Source organism: Musca autumnalis, unplaced genomic scaffold (assembly GCF_047663935.1).
Source record: "Musca autumnalis isolate F117 unplaced genomic scaffold, ASM4766393v1 scaffold_1, whole genome shotgun sequence".
In the NCBI taxonomy this organism is placed as follows: Eukaryota; Metazoa; Arthropoda; class Insecta; order Diptera; family Muscidae; genus Musca; species Musca autumnalis.
The window spans coordinates 71018011-71041230 of record NW_027411644.1 but is presented as its reverse complement, the minus strand read 5'-3'; the positions used below and the strand labels follow the sequence as shown (position 1 = coordinate 71041230).

At 20.3% G+C, this 23220-nt stretch overlaps 1 pseudogene; it reads left to right on the top strand.

Moving 5' to 3' along the window:
- Positions 1-21800, top strand: part of LOC141400987 (CD82 antigen-like) — a 75017-nt pseudogene extending 53217 nt beyond the window's left edge.
- Positions 21801-23220: the final 1420 nt, after the last annotated feature.

The window sequence follows — 23220 nt, the reverse complement described above, 5'->3', positions numbered from 1 at the left end:
AAACTCTTCTTCATAGAAGAGTTTGAGTATCGAACACTTCTTCATGGAAGAGTCAAACTCTTCTTCATAGAAAAGTTTGAGTGTCGAACTCTTCTTCATAGAAGAGTTTGAGTGTCGAACTCTTCTTCATAGAAGAGTTTGAGTGTCGAACTCTTCTTCATAGAAACGTTTGAGTGCCAAACTCTTCTTCATAGAAGAGTTTGAGTGTCGAACTCTTCTTCATAGAAGAATTTGAGTGTCAAACTCTTCTTCATAGAAGAGTTTGAGTGTCGAACACTTCTTCATGGAAGAGTTTGAATGCCAAACTCTTCTTCATAGAAGAGTCAAACTCTTCTTCATAGAAGAGTTTGAGTGTCAAACTCTTCTTCATAGAAGAGTTTGAGTGTCGAACTCTTCTTCATAGAAGAGTTAGAGTGTCGAACTCTTCTTCACAGAAGAGTTTGAGTGTCGAACTCTTCTTCATAAAGGAGTTTGAGTGTCGAACTCTTCTTCATAGAAGAGTTTGAGTGTCAAACTCTTCTTCATAGAAGAGTTTGAGTGTCAAACTCTTCTTCATAGAAGAGTTTGAGTGTCAAACTCTTCTTCATAGAAGAGTTTGAGTGTCAAACTCTTCTTCATAGAAGAGTTTGAGTGTCGAACACTTCTTCATAGAAGAGTTTAAGTGTCGAACACTTCTTCATGGAAGAGTCAAACTCTTCTTCATAGAAGAGTTTGAGTGTCAAACTCTTCTTCAGAGAAAAGTTTGAGTGTCAAACTCTTATTCATAGAAAAGTTTGAGTGTCCAACTCTTCTCCAAAGAAGAGGTTGAGTGTTAAACTCTTCTTAATAGAAGAGTTTGAGTGTCAAACTCTTCTTCATAGAAGAGTTTAAGTGTCATACTCTTCTTCATAGCAGAGCTTGAGTCTCAAACTCCACTTCATAGAAGAGTTTAATTGTCAAATACTTCTTCACTGAAGAGTTTTTCAGTTACCTCAGTAAATAAACAATTTAAAGAGATCTTTAAATATTAGTAGCCTCCTAACGGATCATTGTTTTTTCACCATCAATCCATAGTCTCAATAGTACTCATTTTATCCGACCTAACTTAATTTGTTTCCTTTTTTCTTCTCATTACAGGTAATTGGTTTGGCCATTGTTATAGCCTCGGCATGGCTGCTGACAGATCCCACATTTGTTCTGTCAATGACACAATCCTATAATCATTATTACATTGCACTCTATGTGTTCCTGGGTATTGGTATTCTAATTACCATTGGTGCTTTCTTCGGTTGCTGTGGTGTCCTCAAAGAATCGCAATGTTTGCTGGTGTCGGTAAGTAAAACACAAACAAATATTGCCATTGACATTCCTCAGCATTAAAATTTAATAATTAAGAAATTCCAACAACTAATTTTGAGTGTGTAAATATTTTCCAAAAAAATGTCTTAAGACTTAATCTGTTTGGTGTGGGGGTGTAGGTGTGACAAATGGAGGCGGCGGCATTGTTGGGCCAAACACAATAATCGAAACCAAATCTCCAGCAACAGGTTGGTTGGTTGCCCGCATAGGAAAATGAACTTTAACTGATTTTTTATGACTGGCATGCCAGGCAACTGTTGCATGGCGATGGAGAAACGACCGGCCGGTTGTTTGGTGTGGTAGAGTCATTAATTTCTTAATGTTTACTATTGTTGGCGTAGTAGGCCAGACAGACTGCAATACTCCCCCACAATTATGGATGCCATTCATTAAAAATATTGGAAACAGTACTAAACACACACAAAAGATTAGTGCTTGTGTGTGAATGGATTTCCTAATCCGCTTTCCATTCTGCACATCATGGTGGCATACCATACCGCCTACCCCTCCCATGCAATACTCTACGGTCTTTTGTCATAATTTGGGCTTGATTAATTTTCTTTAAATTTGTTTTGTTGCTGTCGTTGTTGTGTGCCTTTGCCATCGTCTTATCATCTGTCTGACTTGCTGACCTTTTTTTCTCTTTTCCAGTTCTTCTGTGTGATATTGGTGGTGATGGTGGCACAAATAGCTGCCGGTGCCTGGGCATTCCATAACAAAGAAAAACTTGATGATATTGTGAGAGCCTCTGTCAAATATTCCGTACAAGAGGAATATGGGCAATCGAGCATGAGTTCGCGGACTGTCACATTTGATACCATACAAAAGAATGTAAGTAAAATTAAAAGTCTTATAATAAAATAAAAAATGAATAAATAAAAAAAGAATAATTAAATAAAAAATAAATTTTGTAAGGAATATTTTTTAAATAATCGTGGATTTTTTAAAATATATTTTTTAAATAATCGTGGATTTTTTAAAATATATTTTATAAATAATCGTGGATTTTTTAAAATATATTTTTTAAATAATCGTGGATTTTTTAAAATATATTTTTTAAATAATCGTGGATTTTTTAAAATATATTTTTTAAATAATCGTGGATTTTTTAAAATATATTTTTTAAATAATCGTGGATTTTTTAAAATATATTTTTTAAATAATCGTGGATTTTTTAAAATATATTTTTTAAATAATCGTGGATTTTTTAAAATATATTTTTTAAATAATCGTGGATTTTTTAAAATATATTTTTTAAATAATCGTGGATTTTATAAAATATATTTTTTAAATAATCGTGGATTTTTTAAAATATATATTTTTAAATAATCGTGGATTTTTTAAAATATATTTTTTAAATAATCGTGGATTTTTTAATGAATATTTTTTAAATAATCGTGGATTTTTTAATGAATATTTTTTAAATAATCGTGGATTTTTTAATGAATATTTTTTAAATAATCGTGGATTTTTAATGAATATTTTTTAAATAATCGTGGATTTTTTAAAGAATATTTTTTAAATAATCGTGGATTTTTTAATGAATATTTTTTAAATAATCGTGGATTTTTTAATGAATATCTTTTAAATAATCGTGGATTTTTTAAAAAATATTTTTATGTAATCGTGGATTTTATAAACAATATTTTTTTAATAATCTTGGTTTTTTTAATGAATATTTTTTAAATAATCGTGGATTTTTTAATGAATATTTTTTAAATAATCGTGGATTTTTTAATGAATATTTTTTAAATAATCGTGGATTTTTTAATGAATATTTTTTTTAAATAATCGTGGATTTTTTAATGAATATTTTTTTTAAATAATCGTGGATTTTTTAATGAATATTTTTTAAATAATCGTGGATTTTTTAATGAATATTTTTTAAATAATCGTGGATTTTTTAATGAATATTTTTTAAATAATCGTGGATTTTTTAATGAATATTTTTTAAATAATCGTGGATTTTTTAATGAATATTTTTTAAATAATCGTGGATTTTTTAATGAATATTTTTTAAATAATCGTGGATTTTTTAATGAATATTTTTTAAATAATCGTGGATTTTTTAATGAATATTTTTTAAATAATCGTGGATTTTTTAATGAATATTTTTTAAATAATCGTGGATTTTTTAATGAATATTTTTTAAATAATCGTGGATTTTTTAATGAATATTTTTTAAATAATCGTGGATTTTTTAATGAATATTTTTTAAATAATCGTGGATTTTTTAATGAATATTTTTTAAATAATCGTGGATTTTTTAATGAATATTTTTTAAATAATCGTGGATTTTTTAATGAATATTTTTTAAATAATCGTGGATTTTTTAATGAATATTTTTTAAATAATCGTGGATTTTTTAATGAATATTTTTTAAATAATCGTGGATTTTTTAATGAATATTTTTTAAATAATCGTGGATTTTTTAATGAATATTATTTAAATAATCGTGGATTTTTTAATGAATATTTTTTAAATAATCGTGGATTTTTTAATGAATATTTTTTAAATAATCGTGGATTTTTTAATGAATATTTTTTAAATAATCGTGGATTTTTTAATGAATATTTTTTAAATAATCGTGGATTTTTTAATGAATATTTTTTAAATAATCGTGGATTTTTTAATGAATATTTTTTAAATAATCGTGGATTTTTTAATGAATATTTTTTAAATAATCGTGGATTTTTTAATGAATATTTTTTAAATAATCGTGGATTTTTTAATGAATATTTTTTAAATAATCGTGGATTTTTTAATGAATATTTTTTAAATAATCGTGGATTTTTTAATGAATATTTTTTAAATAATCGTGGATTTTTTAATGAATATTTTTTAAATAATCGTGGATTTTTTAATGAATATTTTTTAAATAATCGTGGATTTTTTAATGAATATTTTTTAAATAATCGTGGATTTTTTAATGAATATTTTTTAAATAATCGTGGATTTTTTAATGAATATTTTTTAAATAATCGTGGATTTTTTAATGAATATTTTTTAAATAATCGTGGATTTTTTAATGAATATTTTTTAAATAATCGTGGATTTTTTAATGAATATTTTTTAAATAATCGTGGATTTTTTAATGAATATTTTTTAAATAATCGTGGATTTTTTAATGAATATTTTTTAAATAATCGTGGATTTTTTAATGAATATTTTTTAAATAATCGTGGATTTTTTAATGAATATTTTTTAAATAATCGTGGATTTTTTAATGAATATTTTTTAAATAATCGTGGATTTTTTAATGAATATTTTTTAAATAATCGTGGATTTTTTAATGAATATTTTTTAAATAATCGTGGATTTTTTAATGAATATTTTTTAAATAATCGTGGATTTTTTAATGAATATTTTTTAAATAATCGTGGATTTTTTAATGAATATTTTTTAAATAATCGTGGATTTTTTAATGAATATTTTTTAAATAATCGTGGATTTTTAATGAATATTTTTTAAATAATCGTGGATTTTTTAATGAATATTTTTTAAATAATCGTGGATTTTTTAATGAATATTTTTTAAATAATCGTGGATTTTTTAATGAATATTTTTTAAATAATCGTGGATTTTTTAATGAATATTTTTTAAATAATCGTGGATTTTTTAATGAATATTTTTTAAATAATCGTGGATTTTTTAATGAATATTTTTTAAATAATCGTGGATTTTTTAATGAATATTTTTTAAATAATCGTGGATTTTTTAATGAATATTTTTTAAATAATCGTGGATTTTTTAATGAATATTTTTTAAATAATCGTGGATTTTTTAATGAATATTTTTTAAATAATCGTGGATTTTTTAATGAATATTTTTTAAATAATCGTGGATTTTTTAATGAATATTTTTTAAATAATCGTGGATTTTTTAATGAATATTTTTTAAATAATCGTGGATTTTTTAATGAATATTTTTTTTAAATAATCGTGGATTTTTTAATGAATATTTTTTAAATAATCGTGGATTTTTTAATGAATATTTTTTAAATAATCGTGGATTTTTTAATGAATATTTTTTAAATAATCTTGGATTTTTTAATGAATATTTTTTTAAATAATCGTGGATTTTTTAATGAATATTTTTTAAATAATCGTGGATTTTTTAATGAATATTTTTTAAATAATCGTGGATTTTTTAATGAATATTTTTTAAATAATCGTGGATTTTTTAATGAATATTTTTTAAATAATCGTGGATTTTTTAATGAATATTTTTTAAATAATCGTGGATTTTTTAATGAATATTTTTTAAATAATCGTGGATTTTTTAATGAATATTTTTTAAATAATCGTGGATTTTTAATGAATATTTTTTAAATAATCGTGGATTTTTTAATGAATATTTTTTAAATAATCGTGGATTTTTTAATGAATATTTTTTAAATAATCGTGGATTTTTTAATGAACATTTTTTAAATAATCGTGGATTTTTTAATGAATATTTTTTAAATAATCGTGGATTTTTTAATGAATATTTTTTAAATAATCGTGGATTTTTTAATGAATATTTTTTAAATAATCGTGGATTTTTTAATGAATATTTTTTAAATAATCGTGGATTTTTTAATGAATATTTTTTAAATAATCGTGGATTTTTTAATGAATATTTTTTAAATAATCGTGGATTTTTTAATGAATATTTTTTAAATAATCGTGGATTTTTTAATGAATATTTTTTAAATAATCGTGGATTTTTTGATGAATATTTTTTAAATAGTCGAGGATTTTTTAATGAATATTTTTTAAATAATCGTGGATTTTTTAATGAATATTTTTTAAAAAATCGTGGATTTTTTAATGAATATTTTTTAAAAAATCGTGGATTTTTTAATGAATATTTTTTTTGATGATCGTGGATTTGTTAATTAATATTTTTTTAAATAATCGTGGATTTTTTAATGAATATTTTTTAAAAATCGTGGATTTTTTAATGAATATTTTTTTTGATGATCGTGGATTTGTTAATTAATATTTTTTTAAATAATCGTGGATTTTTTAATGAATATTTTTTTAATAATCGTGGATTTTTTAATGAATATTTTTTAAATAATCGTGGATTTTTTAATGAATATTTTTTAAATAATCGTGGATTTTTTAAAGAATATTTTTTAAATAATCGTGGATTTTTTAATGAATATTTTTTAAATAATCGTGGATTTTTTAAAGAATATTTTTTAAATAATCGTGGATTTTTTAATGAATATTTTTTAAATAATCGTGGATTTTTTAATGAATATTTTTTTTGATGATCGTGGATTTTTTAATGAATATTTTTTAAATAATCGTGGATTTTTTAATGAATATTTTTTAAATAATCGTGGATTTTTTAAAGAATATTTTTTAAATAATCGTGGATTTTTTAATGAATATTTTTTAAATAATCGTGGATTTTTTAATGAATATTTTTTAAATAATCGTGGATTTTTTAATGAATATTTTTTAAATAATCGTGGATTTTTTAATGAATATTTTTTAAATAATCGTGGATTTTTTAATGAATATTTTTTAAATAATCGTGGATTTTTTAATGAATATTTTTTAAATAATCGTGGATTTTTTAATGAATATTTTTTAAAAAATCGTGGATTTTTTAATGAATATTTTTTAAATAATCGTGGATTTTTTAATGAATATTTTTTAAATAGTCGAGGATTTTTTAATGAATAGTTTTTTTTAAATAATCGTGGATTTTTTAATGAATATTTTTTAAATAATCGTGGATTTTTTAATGAATATTTTTTTTGATGATCGTGGATTTGTTAATTAATATTTTTGTAAATAATCGTGGATTTTTTAATGAATATTTTTTTAATAATCGTGGATTTTTTAATGAATATTTTTTAAATAATCGTGGATTTTTTAATGAATATTTTTTAAATAATCGTGGATTTTTTAATGAATATTTTTTAAATAATCGTGGATTTTTTAATGAATATTTTTTAAATAATCGTGGATTTTTTAATGTATATTTTTTTAGATAATCGTGGATTTTTTAATGAATATTTTTTAAATAATCGTGGATTTTTTAATGAATATTTTTTAAATAATCGTGGATTTTTTAATGAATATTTTTTAAATAATCGTGGATTTTTTAATGAATATATTTTAAATAATCGTGGATTTTTTAATGAATATATTTTAAATAATCGTGGATTTTTTAATGAATATTTTTTAAATAATCGTGGATTTTTTAATGAATATTTTTTAAATAATCGTGGATTTTTTAATGAATATATTTTAAATAATCGTGGATTTTTTAATGAATATTTTTTAAATAATCGTGGATTTTTTAATGAATATTTTTTAAATAATCGTGAATTTTTTAATGAATAATTTTTAAATAATCGTGGATTTTTTAATGAATATTTTTTAAATAATCGTGGATTTTTTAATGAATATTTTTTAAATAATCGTGGATTTTTTAATGAATATTTTTTAAATAATCGTGGATTTTTTAATGAATATTTTTTAAATAATCATGGATTTTTTAATGAATATTTTTTAAATAATCGTGGATTTTTTAATGAATATTTTTTAAATAATCATGGATTTTTTAATGAATATTTTTTAAATAATCGTGGATTTTTTAATGAATATTTTTTAAATAATCGTGGATTTTTTAATGAATATTTTTTAAATAATCGTGGATTTTTTAATGAATATTTTTTAAATAATCGTTGATTTTTTAATGAATATTTTTTAAATAATCGTTGATTTTTAATGAATATTTTTTAAATAATCGTGGATTTTTTAAAGGAATATTTTTTAAATAATCGTGGATTTTTTAATGAATATTTTTTAAATAATCGTGGATTTTTTAATGAATATTTTTTAAATAATCGTGGATTTTTTAATGAATATTTTTTAAATAATCGTGGATTTTTTAATGAATATTTTTTAAATAATCGTGGATTTTTTAATGAATATTTTTTAAAAAATCGTGGATTTTTTAATGAATATTTTTTAAAAAATCGTGGATTTTTTAATGAATATTTTTTAAATAATCGTGGATTTTTTAATGAATATTTTTTAAATAGTCGAGGATTTTTTAATGAATAGTTTTTTTTTAAATAATCGTGGATTTTTTAATGAATATTTTTTAAATAATCGTGGATTTTTTAATGAATATTTTTTTTGATGATCGTGGATTTGTTAATTAATATTTTTTTAAATAATCGTGGATTTTTTAATGAATATTTTTTTAATAATCGTGGATTTTTTAATGAATATTTTTTAAATAATCGTGGATTTATTAATGAATATTTTTTAAATAATCGTGGATTTTTTAATGAATATTTTTTAAATAATCGTGGATTTTTTAATGAATATTTTTTAAATAATCGTGGATTTTTTAATGTATATTTTTTTAAATAATCGTGGATTTTTTAATGAATATTTTTTAAATAATCGTGGATTTTTTAATGAATATTTTTTAAATAATCGTGGATTTTTTAATGAATATTTTTTAAATAATCGTGGATTTTTTAATGAATATTTTTTAAATAATCGTGGATTTTTTAATGAATATTTTTTAAATAATCGTGGATTTTTTAATGAATATTTTTTAAATAATCGTGGATTTTTTAATGAATATTTTTTAAATAATCGTGGATTTTTTAATGAATATTTTTTAAATAATCGTGGATTTTTTAATGAATATTTTTTAAATAATCGTGGATTTTTTAATGAATATTTTTTAAATAATCGTGGATTTTTTAATGAATATTTTTTAAATAATCGTGGATTTTTTAATGAATATTTTTTAAATAATCGTGGATTTTTAATGAATATTTTTTAAATAATCGTGGATTTTTTAATGAATATTTTTTAAATAATCGTGGATTTTTTAATGAATATTTTTTAAATAATCGTGGATTTTTTAATGAATATTTTTTAAATAATCGTGGATTTTTTAATGAATATTTTTTAAATAATCGTGGATTTTTTAATGAATATTTTTTAAATAATCGTGGATTTTTTAATGAATATTTTTTAAATAATCGTGGATTTTTTAATGAATATTTTTTAAATAATCGTGGATTTTTTAATGAATATTTTTTAAATAATCGTGGATTTTTTAATGAATATTTTTTAAATAATCGTGGATTTTTTAATGAATATTTTTTAAATAATCGTGGATTTTTTAATGAATATTTTTTAAATAATCGTGGATTTTTTAATGAATATTTTTTAAATAATCGTGGATTTTTTAATGAATATTTTTTAAATAATCGTGGATTTTTTAATGAATATTTTTTAAATAATCGTGGATTTTTTAATGAATATTTTTTAAATAATCGTGGATTTTTTAATGAATATTTTTTAAATAATCGTGGATTTTTTAATGAATATTTTTTAAATAATCGTGGATTTTTTAATGAATATTTTTTAAATAATCGTGGATTTTTTAATGAATATTTTTTAAATAATCGTGGATTTTTTAATGAATATTTTTTAAATAATCGTGGATTTTTTAATGAATATTTTTTAAATAATCGTGGATTTTTTAATGAATATTTTTTAAATAATCGTGGATTTTTTAATGAATATTTTTTAAATAATCGTGGATTTTTTAATGAATATTTTTTAAATAATCGTGGATTTTTTAATGAATATTTTTTAAATAATCGTGGATTTTTTAATGAATATTTTTTAAATAATCGTGGATTTTTTAATGAATATTTTTTAAATAATCGTGGATTTTTTAATGAATATTTTTTAAATAATCGTGGATTTTTTAATGAATATTTTTTAAATAATCGTGGATTTTTTAATGAATATTTTTTAAATAATCGTGGATTTTTTAATGAATATTTTTTAAATAATCGTGGATTTTTTAATGAATATTTTTTAAATAATCGTGGATTTTTTAATGAATATTTTTTAAATAATCGTGGATTTTTTAATGAATATTTTTTAAATAATCGTGGATTTTTTAATGAATATTTTTTAAATAATCGTGGATTTTTTAATGAATATTTTTTAAATAATCGTGGATTTTTTAATGAATATTTTTTAAATAATCGTGGATTTTTTGATGAATATTTTTTAAATAGTCGAGGATTTTTTAATGAATATTTTTTAAATAATCGTGGATTTTTTAATGAATATTTTTTAAAAAATCGTGGATTTTTTAATGAATATTTTTTAAAAAATCGTGGATTTTTTAATGAATATTTTTTTTGATGATCGTGGATTTGTTAATTAATATTTTTTTAAATAATCGTGGATTTTTTAATGAATATTTTTTAAAAATCGTGGATTTTTTAATGAATATTTTTTTTGATGATCGTGGATTTGTTAATTAATATTTTTTAAATAATCGTGGATTTTTTAATGAATATTTTTTTAATAATCGTGGATTTTTTAATGAATATTTTTTAAATAATCGTGGATTTTTTAATGAATATTTTTTAAATAATCGTGGATTTTTTAAAGAATATTTTTTAAATAATCGTGGATTTTTTAATGAATATTTTTTAAATAATCGTGGATTTTTTAAAGAATATTTTTTAAATAATCGTGGATTTTTTAATGAATATTTTTTAAATATCGTGGATTTTTTAATGAATATTTTTTTTGATGATCGTGGATTTTTTAATGAATATTTTTTAAATAATCGTGGATTTTTTAATGAATATTTTTTAAATAATCGTGGATTTTTTAAAGAATATTTTTTAAATAATCGTGGATTTTTTAATGAATATTTTTAAATAATCGTGGATTTTTTAATGAATATTTTTTAAATAATCGTGGATTTTTTAATGAATATTTTTTAAATAATCGTGGATTTTTTAATGAATATTTTTTAAATAATCGTGGATTTTTTAATGAATATTTTTTAAATAATCGTGGATTTTTTAATGAATATTTTTTAAATAATCGTGGATTTTTTAATGAATATTTTTTAAAAAATCGTAGATTTTTTAATGAATATTTTTTAAAAAATCGTGGATTTTTTAATGAATATTTTTTAAATAATCGTGGATTTTTTAATGAATATTTTTTAAATAGTCGAGGATTTTTTAATGAATAGTTTTTTTTAAATAATCGTGGATTTTTTAATGAATATTTTTTAAATAATCGTGGATTTTTTTAATGAATATTTTTTTTGATGATCGTGGATTTGTTAATTAATATTTTTGTAAATAATCGTGGATTTTTTAATGAATATTTTTTTAATAATCGTGGATTTTTTAATGAATATTTTTTAAATAATCGTGATTTTTTAATGAATATTTTTTAAATAATCGTGGATTTTTTAATGAATATTTTTTAAATAATCGTGGATTTTTTAATGAATATTTTTTAAATAATCGTGGATTTTTTAATGTATATTTTTTTAGATAATCGTGGATTTTTAATGAATATTTTTTAAATAATCGTGGATTTTTTAATGAATATTTTTTAAATAATCGTGGATTTTTTAATGAATATTTTTTAAATAATCGTGGATTTTTTAATGAATATATTTTAAATAATCGTGGATTTTTTAATGAATATTTTTTAAATAATCGTGGATTTTTTAATGAATATTTTTAAATAATCGTGGATTTTTTAATGAATATATTTTAAATAATCGTGGATTTTTTAATGAATATATTTTAAATAATCGTGGATTTTTTAATGAATATTTTTTAAATAATCGTGGATTTTTTAATGAATATTTTTTAAATAATCGTGGATTTTTTAATGAATATTTTTTAAAAAATCGTGGATTTTTTAATGAATATTTTTTAATAATCGTGAATTTTTTAATGAATAATTTTTAAATAATCGTGGATTTTTTAATGAATATTTTTTAAATAATCGTGGATTTTTTAATGAATATTTTTTAAATAATCATGGATTTTTTAATGAATATTTTTTAAATAATCGTGGATTTTTTAATGAATATTTTTTAAATAATCATGGATTTTTTAATGAATATTTTTTAAATAATCGTGGATTTTTTAATGAATATTTTTTAAATAATCGTGGATTTTTTAATGAATATTTTTTAAATAATCGTGGATTTTTTAATGAATATTTTTTAAATAATCGTGGATTTTTTAATGAATATTTTTTAAATAATCGTTGATTTTTAATGAATATTTTTTTAAATAATCGTGGATTTTTTAAAGGAATATTTTTTAAATAATCGTGGATTTTTAATGAATATTTTTTAAATAATCGTGGATTTTTTAATGAATATTTTTTAAATAATCGTGGATTTTTTAATGAATATTTTTTAAATAATCGTGAATTTTTTAATGAATATTTTTTAAATAATCGTGGATTTTTAATGAATATTTTTAAATAATCGTGAATTTTTTAATGAATATTTTTTAAATAATCGTGGATTTTTTAATGAATATTTTTTAAATAATCGTGGATTTTTAATGAATATTTTTTAAATAATCGTGGATTTTTTAATGAATATTTTTAAAATAATCGTGGATTTTTTAATGAATATTTTTTAAATAATCGTGGATTGTTTAATGAATATTTTTTAAATAATCGTGGATTGTTTAATGAATATTTTTTAAATAATCGTGGATTTTTTAAAAATATTTTTAAAACAATCGTGGATTTTTTAAAAATATTTTTTAAACAATCGTGGATTTTTTTAAAATATTTTTTAACAATCGTGGATTTTTTAAAAATATTTTTTAAACAATCGTGGATTTTTTAAAAATATTTTTTAAACAATCGTGGATTTTTTAAAAATATTTTTTAAACAATCGTGGATTTTTTAAAAATATTTTTTAAACAATCGTGGATTTTTTAAAAATATTTTTTAAACAATCGTGGATTTTTTAAAAATATTTTTTAAACAATCGTGGATTTTTTAAAAATATTTTTTAAACAATCGTGGATTTTTTAATGAATATTTTTTAAATAATCGTGGATTTTTAATGAATATTTTTTAAATAATCGTGGATTTTTTAATGAATATTTTTAAACAATCGTGGATTTTTTAAAAATATTTTTAAACAATCGTGGATTTTTTAAAAATATTTTTTAAACAATCGTGGATTTTTTAAAAATATTTTTTAAACAATCGTGGATTTTTTAAAAATATTTTTTAAACAATCGTGGATTTTTTAATGAATATTTTTTAAATAATCGTGGATTTTTTAATGAATATTTTTAAATAATCGTGGATTTTTTAATGAATATTTTTTAAATAATCGTGAATTTTTTAATGAATATTTTTTAAATAATCGTGGATTTTTCAATGAATATTTTTTAAATAATCGGGGATTTTTTAATGAATATTTTTTAAATAATCGTGGATTTTTTAATGAATATTTTTTAAATAATCGTGGATTTTTTAATGAATATTTTTTAAATAATCGTGGATTTTTTAATGAATATTTTTTAAATAATCGTGGATTGTTTAATGAATATTTTTTAAATAATCGTGGATTGTTTAATGAATATTTTTAAATAATCGTGGATTTTTTAAAAATATTTTTTAAACAATCGTGGATTTTTAAAAATATTTTTTAAACAATCGTGGATTTTTTAAAAATATTTTTTAAACAATCGTGGATTTTTTAAAAATATTTTTTAAACAATCGTGGATTTTTTAATGAATATTTTTTAAATAATCGTGGATTTTTTAATGAATATTTTTTAAATAATCGTGGATTTTTTAATGAATATTTTTTAAATAATCGTTGATTTTTAATGAATATTTTTTAAATAATCGTGGATTTTTTAAAGGAATATTTTTTAAATAATCGTGGATTTTTTAATGAATATTTTTTAAATAATCGTGGATTTTTTAATGAATATTTTTTAAATAATCGTGGATTTTTTAATGAATATTTTTTAAATAATCGTGGATTTTTTAATGAATATTTTTTTAAATAATCGTGGATTTTTTAATGAATATTTTTTAAATAATCGTGGATTTTTTAATGAATATTTTTTAAAAAATCGTGGATTTTTTAATGAATATTTTTTAAATAATCGTGGATTTTTTAATGAATATTTTTTAAATAGTCGAGGATTTTTTAATGAATAGTTTTTTTTAAATAATCGTGGATTTTTTAATGAATATTTTTAAATAATCGTGGATTTTTTTAATGAATATTTTTTTTGATGATCGTGGATTTGTTAATTAATATTTTTTTAAATATCGTGGATTTTTTAATGAATATTTTTTTAATAATCGTGGATTTTTTAATGAATATTTTTTAAATAATCGTGGATTTTTTAATGAATATTTTTTAAATAATCGTGGATTTTTTAATGAATATTTTTTAAATAATCGTGGATTTTTTAATGAATATTTTGTAAATAATCGTGGATTTTTTAATGTATATTTTTTAAATAATCGTGGATTTTTTAATGAATATTTTTTAAATAATCGTGGATTTTTTAATGAATATTTTTTAAATAATCGTGAATTTTTTAATGAATATTTTTTAAATAATCGTGGATTTTTTAATGAATATTTTTTAAATAATCGTGGATTTTTTAATGAATATTTTTAAATAATCGTGAATTTTTTAATGAATATTTTTTAAATAATCGTGGATTTTTTAATGAATATTTTTAAATAATCGTGGATTTTTTAATGAATATTTTTTAAATAATCGTGGATTTTTTAATGAATATTTTTTAAATAATCGTGGGATTTTTTAATGAATATTTTTTAAATAATCGTGGATTTTTTAATGAATATTTTTTAAATAATCGTGGATTTTTTAATGAATATTTTTTAAATAATCGTGGATTTTTTAATGAATATTTTTTAAATAATCGTGAATTTTTTAATGAATATTTTTTAAATAATCGTGGATTTTTTAATGAATATTTTTTAAATAATCGTGGATTTTTTAATGAATATTTTTAAATAATCGTGAATTTTTTAATGAATATTTTTTAAATAATCGTGGATTTTTTAATGAATATTTTTTAAATAATCGTGGATTTTTTAATGAATATTTTTTAAATAATCGTGAATTTTTTAATGAATATTTTTTAAATAATCGTGGATTTTTTAATGAATATTTTTTAAATAATCGTGATTTTTTAATGAATATTTTTTAAATAATCGTGGATTTTTAATGAATATTTTTTAAATAATCGTGGATTTTTTAATGAATATTTTTTAAATAATCGTGGATTTTTTAATGAATATTTTTTAAATAATCGTGGATTTTTTAATTGAATATTTTTTAAATAATCGTGGATTTTTTAATGAATATTTTTTTAAAAAATCGTGGATTTTTTAATGAATATTTTTAAATAATCATGAATTTTTTAATGAATAATTTTTAAATAATCGTGGATTTTTTAATGAATATTTTTTTAAATAATCGTGGATTTTTTTAATGAATATTTTTTAAATAATCATGGATTTTTTAATGAATATTTTTTAAATAATCGTGGATTTTTTAATGAATATTTTTTAATAATCGTGGATTTTTTAATGAATATTTTTTAAATAATCGTGGATTTTTTAATGAATATTTTTTAAATAATCGTGGATTTTTTAATGAATATTTTTTAAATAAACGTGGATTTTTTAATGAATATTTTTTAAATAATCGTGGATTTTTTAATGAATATTTTTTAAATAAACGTAGATTTTTTAATGAATATTTTTTAAATAATCGTGGATTTTTTAATGAATATTTTTTAAATAATCGTGGATTTTTTAATGAATATTTTTTAAATAAACGTGGATTTTTAATGAATATTTTTTAAATAATCGTGGATTTTTTAATGAATATTTTTTAAATAATCGTGGATTTTTTAATGAATATTTTTTAAATAATCGTGGATTTTTTTTAAATAATCGAATCGAATGAATATTTTTTAAATAATCGTGGATTTTTTAATGAATATTTTTTAAATAATCGTGGATTTTTTAATGAATATTTTTTAAATAATCGTGAATTTTATAATGAATATTTTTTAAATAATCGTGGATTTTTTAATGAATATTTTTTAAATAATCGTGAATTTTTTAATGATATTTTTTAAATAATCGTGGATTTTTCAATGAATATTTTTTAAATAATCGTGGATTTTTTAATGAATATTTTTTAAATAATCGTGGATTTTTTAATGAATATTTTTTAAATAATCGTGGATTTTTTAATGAATATTTTTTAAATAATCGTGGATTTTTTAATGAATATTTTTTTAAATAATCGTGGATTGTTTAATGAATATTTTTTAAATAATCGTGGATTGTTTAATGAATATTTTTTAAATAATCGTGGATTTTTTAAAAATATTTTTTAAACAATCGTGGATTTTTTTAAAAATATTTTTTAAACAATCGTGGAATTTTTAAAAATATTTTTTAAACAATCGTGGATTTTTTTAAAATATTTTTTAAACACTCGTGGATTTTTTTAAAAATATTTTTTAAACAATCGTGGATTTTTTAAAAATATTTTTTAAACAATCGTGGATTTTTTAATGAATATTTTTTAAATAATCGTGGATTTTTTAATGAATATTTTTTAAATAATCGTGGATTTTTTAATGAATATTTTTTAAACAATCGTGGATTTTTTAAAAATATTTTTTAAACAATCGTGGATTTTTAAAAATATTTTTTAAACAATCGTGGATTTTTTAAAAATATTTTTTAAACAATCGTGGATTTTTTAAAAATATTTTTTAAACAATCGTGGATTTTTTAAAAATATTTTTTAAATAATCGTGGATTTTTTAATGAATATTTTTTAAATAATCGTGGATTTTTTAATGAATATTTTTTAAATAATCGTGGATTTTTTAATGAATATTTTTTAAATAATCGTGGATTTTTTAATGAATATTTTTTAAATAATCGTGGGATTTTTTAATGAATATTTTTAAATAATCGTGGATTTTTAATGAATATTTTTTAAATAATCGTGGATTTTTTAATGAATATTTTTTAAATAATCGTGGATTTTTTAATGAATATTTTTTAAATAATCGTGGATTTTTTAATGAATATTTTTTAAATAATCGTGGATTTTTTAATGAATATTTTTAAATAATCGTGGATTTTTTAATGAATATTTTTTAAATAAACGTGGATTTTTTAATGAATATTTTTTAAATAATCGTGGATTTTTTAATGAATATTTTTTAAAATAAACGTAGATTTTTTAATGAATATTTTTTAAATAATCGTGGATTTTTTAATGAATATTTTTTAAATAATCGTGGATTTTTTAATGAATATTTTTTAAATAAACGTGGATTTTTAATGAATATTTTTAAATAATCGTGGATTTTTAATGAATATTTTTTAAATAATCGTGGATTTTTTAATGAATATTTTTTAAATAATCGTGGATTTTTTTTAAATAATCGAATCGAATGAATATTTTTTAAATAATCGTGGATTTTTTAATGAATATTTTTTAAATAATCGTGGATTTTTTAATGAATATTTTTTAAATAATCGTGAATTTTTTAATGAATATTTTTTAAATAATCGTGGATTTTTAATGAATATTTTTTAAATAATCGTGAATTTTTTAATGAATATTTTTTAAATAATCGTGGATTTTTCAATGAATATTTTTTAAATAATCGTGGATTTTTTAATGAATATTTTTAAATAATCGTGGATTTTTTAATGAATATTTTTTAAATAATCGTGGATTTTTTAATGAATATTTTTTAAATAATCGTGGATTTTTAATGAATATTTTTTAAATAATCGTGGATTGTTTAATGAATATTTTTTAAATAATCGTGGATTGTTTAATGAATATTTTTAAATAATCGTGGATTTTTTAAAAATATTTTTTAAACAATCGTGGATTTTTTAAAAATATTTTTTAAACAATCGTGGATTTTTTAAAAATATTTTTTAAACAATCGTGGGATTTTTTTAAAAATATTTTTTAAACAATCGTGGATTTTTTAAAAATATTTTTTAAACAATCGTGGATTTTTTAATGAATATTTTTAAATAATCGTGGATTTTTTAATGACTATTTTTTAAATAATCGTGGATTTTTTAATGAATATTTTTTAAACAATCGTGGATTTTTTTAAAAATATTTTTTAAACAATCGTGGATTTTTAAAAATATTTTTTAAACAATCGTGGATTTTTTAAAAATATTTTTTAAACAATCGTGGATTTTTTAAAAATATTTTTTAAACAATCGTGGATTTTTTAATGAATATTTTTTAAATAATCGTGGATTTTTTAATGAATATTTTTTAAATAATCGTGGATTTTTTAATGAATATTTTTTAAATAATCGTGGGATTTTTAATGAATATTTTTTAAATAATCGTGGATTTTTTAATGAATATTTTTTAAATAATCGTGGATTTTTTAATGAATATTTTTTAAATAATCGTGGATTTTTTAATGAATATTTTTTAAATAAATCGTGGATTTTTTAATGAATATTTTTTAAATAATCGTGGATTTTTTAATGAATATTTTTTAAATAATCGTGGATTTTTTTAATGAATATTTTTTAAATAATCGTGGATTTTTTAATGGAATATTTTTTAAATAATCGTGGATTTTTTAATGAATATTTTTTAAATAATCGTGGATTTTTTAATGAATATTTTTTAAATAATCGTGGATTTTTTAATGAATATTTTTTAAATAATCGTGGATTTTTTAATGAATATTTTTTAAATAATCGTGGATTTTTTAATGAATATTTTTTAAATAATCGTGGATTTTTTAATGAATATTTTTTAAATAATCGTGGATTTTTTAATGAATATTTTTTAAATAATCGTGGATTTTTTTTAAATAATCGAATCGAATGAATATTTTTTAAATAATCGTGGATTTTTTAATGAATATTTTTTAAATAATCGTGTATTTTTTAATGAATATTTTTTAAATAATCGTGAATTTTTTTAATGAATATTTTTTAAATAATCGTTGGATTTTTCAATGAATATTTTTTAAATAATCGTGGATTTTTTAATGAATATTTTTTTAAATAATCGTGGATTTTTTTAATGAATATTTTTTAAATAATCGTGGATTTTTAATGAATATTTTTTAAATAATCGTGGATTTTTTAATGAATATTTTCTAAATAATCGTGGATTTTTTAATGAATATTTTTTAAATAATCGTGGATTTTTTAATGAATATTTTTTAAATAATCGTGGATTTTTTAAAAATTTTTTTTTAGCAATCGTGGATTTTTTAAGAAATATTTTTTAAATAATCGTGGATTTTTTAATGAATATTTTTTAAACAATCGTGGATTTTTTAAAATATTTTTTAAACAATCGTGGATTTTTTAAAAATATTTTTTAAACAATCGTGGATTTTTTAAAAATATTTTTTAAACAATCGTGGATTTTTTAAAATATTTTTTAAACAATCGTGGATTTTTTAAAAATATTTTTAAGAAATCCTGGATTTTTTAAAAATATTTTTAAGAAATCGTGGATTTTTTAAAAATATTTTTTAAACAATCGTGGATTTTTAAAAATATTTTTAAGAAATCCTGGATTTTTTAAAAATATTTTTAAGAAATCGTGGATTTTTTAAAAATAATTTTTTAAACAATCGTGGATTTTTTAAGAATACTTTTTTAACAATCGTGGATTTTTTAAAAATATTTTTAAACAATCGTGGATGTTATTTTAATCGTGGATTTTTTGTAACAAATTTCCCACAGTCGGAGATTTTTTAAACTATTTCTCTACAGTCGTGGATTTTTAACAACTTTTACGCAGTCGTGGATTTTTAAATCATTTTTTCCAAGAGTTTTGTTCCTTCCTTGTTGCTAACATTTTCTTTGCATTCTCTTTTATTCTCCTCTGCTGAACATTTATTTCTTTGACACCAATCCCCTTAAATGAGGTCCTGAGGAGAATATGACTTCAACCGAAATTAACCTCAAACTCCCAAATTGTCACTGCAGATTAAATTGATATCAGTTAGGGTAGCAGCTTTCTTTTGCTTGGGGACCTAGGGTAAAACTTGATGTCGTGGATTTTTTAACAACCTTTTACGCAGTCGTGGATTTTTAAATCATTTTTTCCAAGAGTTTTTGTTCCTTCCTTGTTGCTAACATTTTCTTTGCATTCTCTTTTATTCCTTAGCTCAAATGCTGTGGTGCTGATGGTCCTGCCGATTGGGCTACCAGTCGCTTTAACAATGTGGATCGCACAAATATCGTTGACATTGCGATCTCCTCCATGAATGTATTCTATAAACATTCCCCGAATCCTGCTGTAAGGATGAATTGAAAGAGAATGTTTGTGAAATGTCAAGGAAATTGAAATTCGGTGGTACCCTCAATCCGGCCATACATCAACAGGTAAGTGGTGAATATTTTTCTCTCCGCAAGTAAATATTAATTTACTCTCTTCTTTTCAAGGGCTGTGTGGACAAACTAATTGAAGTCATCTATGAGAATTGGGTATTGCTGTTTGGCATTACTGGTGGCATTGTCTTGTTGGAATTGTTGGCTTTGACTTTGTCCTTGAGCTTGTGCTGTGCCGTGAGAAGTCAGCAATACAAGGCCTGAGAATTACAGAATTCCATAGGGAAATATCAGACGATGAAAAATACTAACCGTATTCTACAAGGCAGCAGCAGCACCAGCAACAACATCAGCAGCATCATCATCATCACCAGTCACAAGAAAAACAGCGTCAACGTCATCATTCGCAACCACATGAATTGCAGCAGAGACAACAGCAGCTACAGCAACAACGACTGCAACAATATCACCAGCAACATCAACAACAACAACAATATGAACAGCATTATCAACATCATCGCCACCAGCATCAGCATCACCATCATCAGTATGTTGTGCAACAGCATGAGCCGCCGCCGCAACAACATTTTTATTGATAAAGAAACACCAAAAACTAAATGGGAATGATGAAAAGAAAAATAATAATAATTGGAATAAAGAATTGTTGAAAACTGTTTGTTAAGAAGTAAAGGAAATGATTACATATTTAGGAAAGAAAATCTCTTAGGAAGGCCATACAGATAAAAGCCAATTGCTAGGACTCTCAAATGAAGGGATAATCTGATCTTCCTTCACATCTCTTCTGTATCCAAAGAAACAAAACTTGTATTTCTCTAAGGAATCTCATGTATTTTCTATTACTCTCTGTCTCTCGAACATGTTAAAAAATAATGAAACTAAAACAATTTTGAAACAAAGCAATTCACAAAACAAATATTATTTTTTAATTTATATATAAATTGTATTTTATTAATTTTTTTGTATATAGTCTAAAACAAAAAGTATAAAAGTATAAAACTAAAAAGAATTCAAACTTAAAAATAAACAAAAAAAAACTCTTAACAACAACTTTTCGAATATTTAAAACTCCAAACAAGATGAAACCCAATACCTTAAAAACGTAAAACACACATTACTTAAAAAACAACAACAAAAATAATACCATTTTCATATAGCATTAAATTGTAATGTCTAACAGAAACTGAAAAAACTCCCATATATAGCAAAAAGGAAACAACCACACAAACAAGAAAATTGTCGCATAAACTCTTAAAAATTAAGAATCTTTTTGTTAGTTATTAAAATATGAACAAAAAAAAGTAAAAAACAAATGTAATTTAAGGGACTAAATAAATTTATTAAAATTAAATTATAAAAACCAACAAATATATTTATAAAACACAAACACTACACATAACTTACTTTTTTGATTTTTTGTATGATTTTTTTTTATAAAATGGTGATAGATGTACTCTGCAAATACATTCTGGTACCATTATTTTACCATTTTTATACTCTCAACCTTATGGTTAAATTGGTACCTGCCCCACAAAATTCAAACACGTTCACATTAAGGGTAGTTCAAGGAGTGTTTTGAATTTTCACCGAAGATAGCTCTTATGGTCCTTTTTTGATGGGCAAATCTATACTTCTTGAGATAATGGCTCGAACGCTTTAAAACAAATCTGGGTATTTCCTAAAAAAATACAAGAATTTCGCTTAAGTGCAGCTTAATGACTGTTCGAGGATTGTTTTGATCTTTTTAGCCGAAAATAGTTTTGGTGCTCCGAATTACTTAATTACTTAGCTGGCCCATTACAGAACATTTGTTCCATAGACCGAACTAAGAAAAAATCTCCAATTCTCTCTGTTTAGTGCTTCGCTTTTTGGAATACCGCGCCTTGTCATCTCTTCATCCACTTGTTTGCGCCATTTATTCTTTGGCCTGCCAATTCTGCGTGCACCGCCATGTGGGCTCGAATTTATACGCCTTTTTAGCGGGTTCATCATCGCTCATTCTTATTATATGGCCTAGCCAACGCAATCGCTGCATCTCGATACGTTAAATATATTGATGTCGATGTATAGCAGATACAGCTCGTGGTTCATACGACGCCGATATTCACCGTCAACGCCGATCGGTCCGTAGATCTTTCGAAGATTTTTTCTCTCAAACACGCCAAGCACTGCCTTATCTGCCTGCGCAAGTACCCAGGCTTCGGAACCATACATCAGCACGGGTAGTATCAGTGTTTTGTAAAGCGTTATTTTTGTTTGACGAGTTGTGGCTTTGTTTTTAAAGTGCTTACTTAAGCCAAAGTAGCATCTGTTGGCCAATACAATTCTCTTTTTATTTCACAATTGATGTCGTTTGTTGTGTTTACGGCGGTGCCGAGTATACGAAGTCTTTTACTACCTCAAAATTATAGGAACCAACTTCAACAATGGACGCATTGAGCGTCGACGCCATCAGCATGATCTTCTCGCAATATACCGCCAGACCCACTTTAGCACATTCTCCTTCGACCTTCATAAAGGATATTGGTTACTTCTTTTACTGATTGTCCATGGTGTAGATTGTGCCACTTCTTTTGACGCTTGCTTCTCGTAAAACCTTTTCTAGCAGGATGTTGAAAAGATCACACGAAA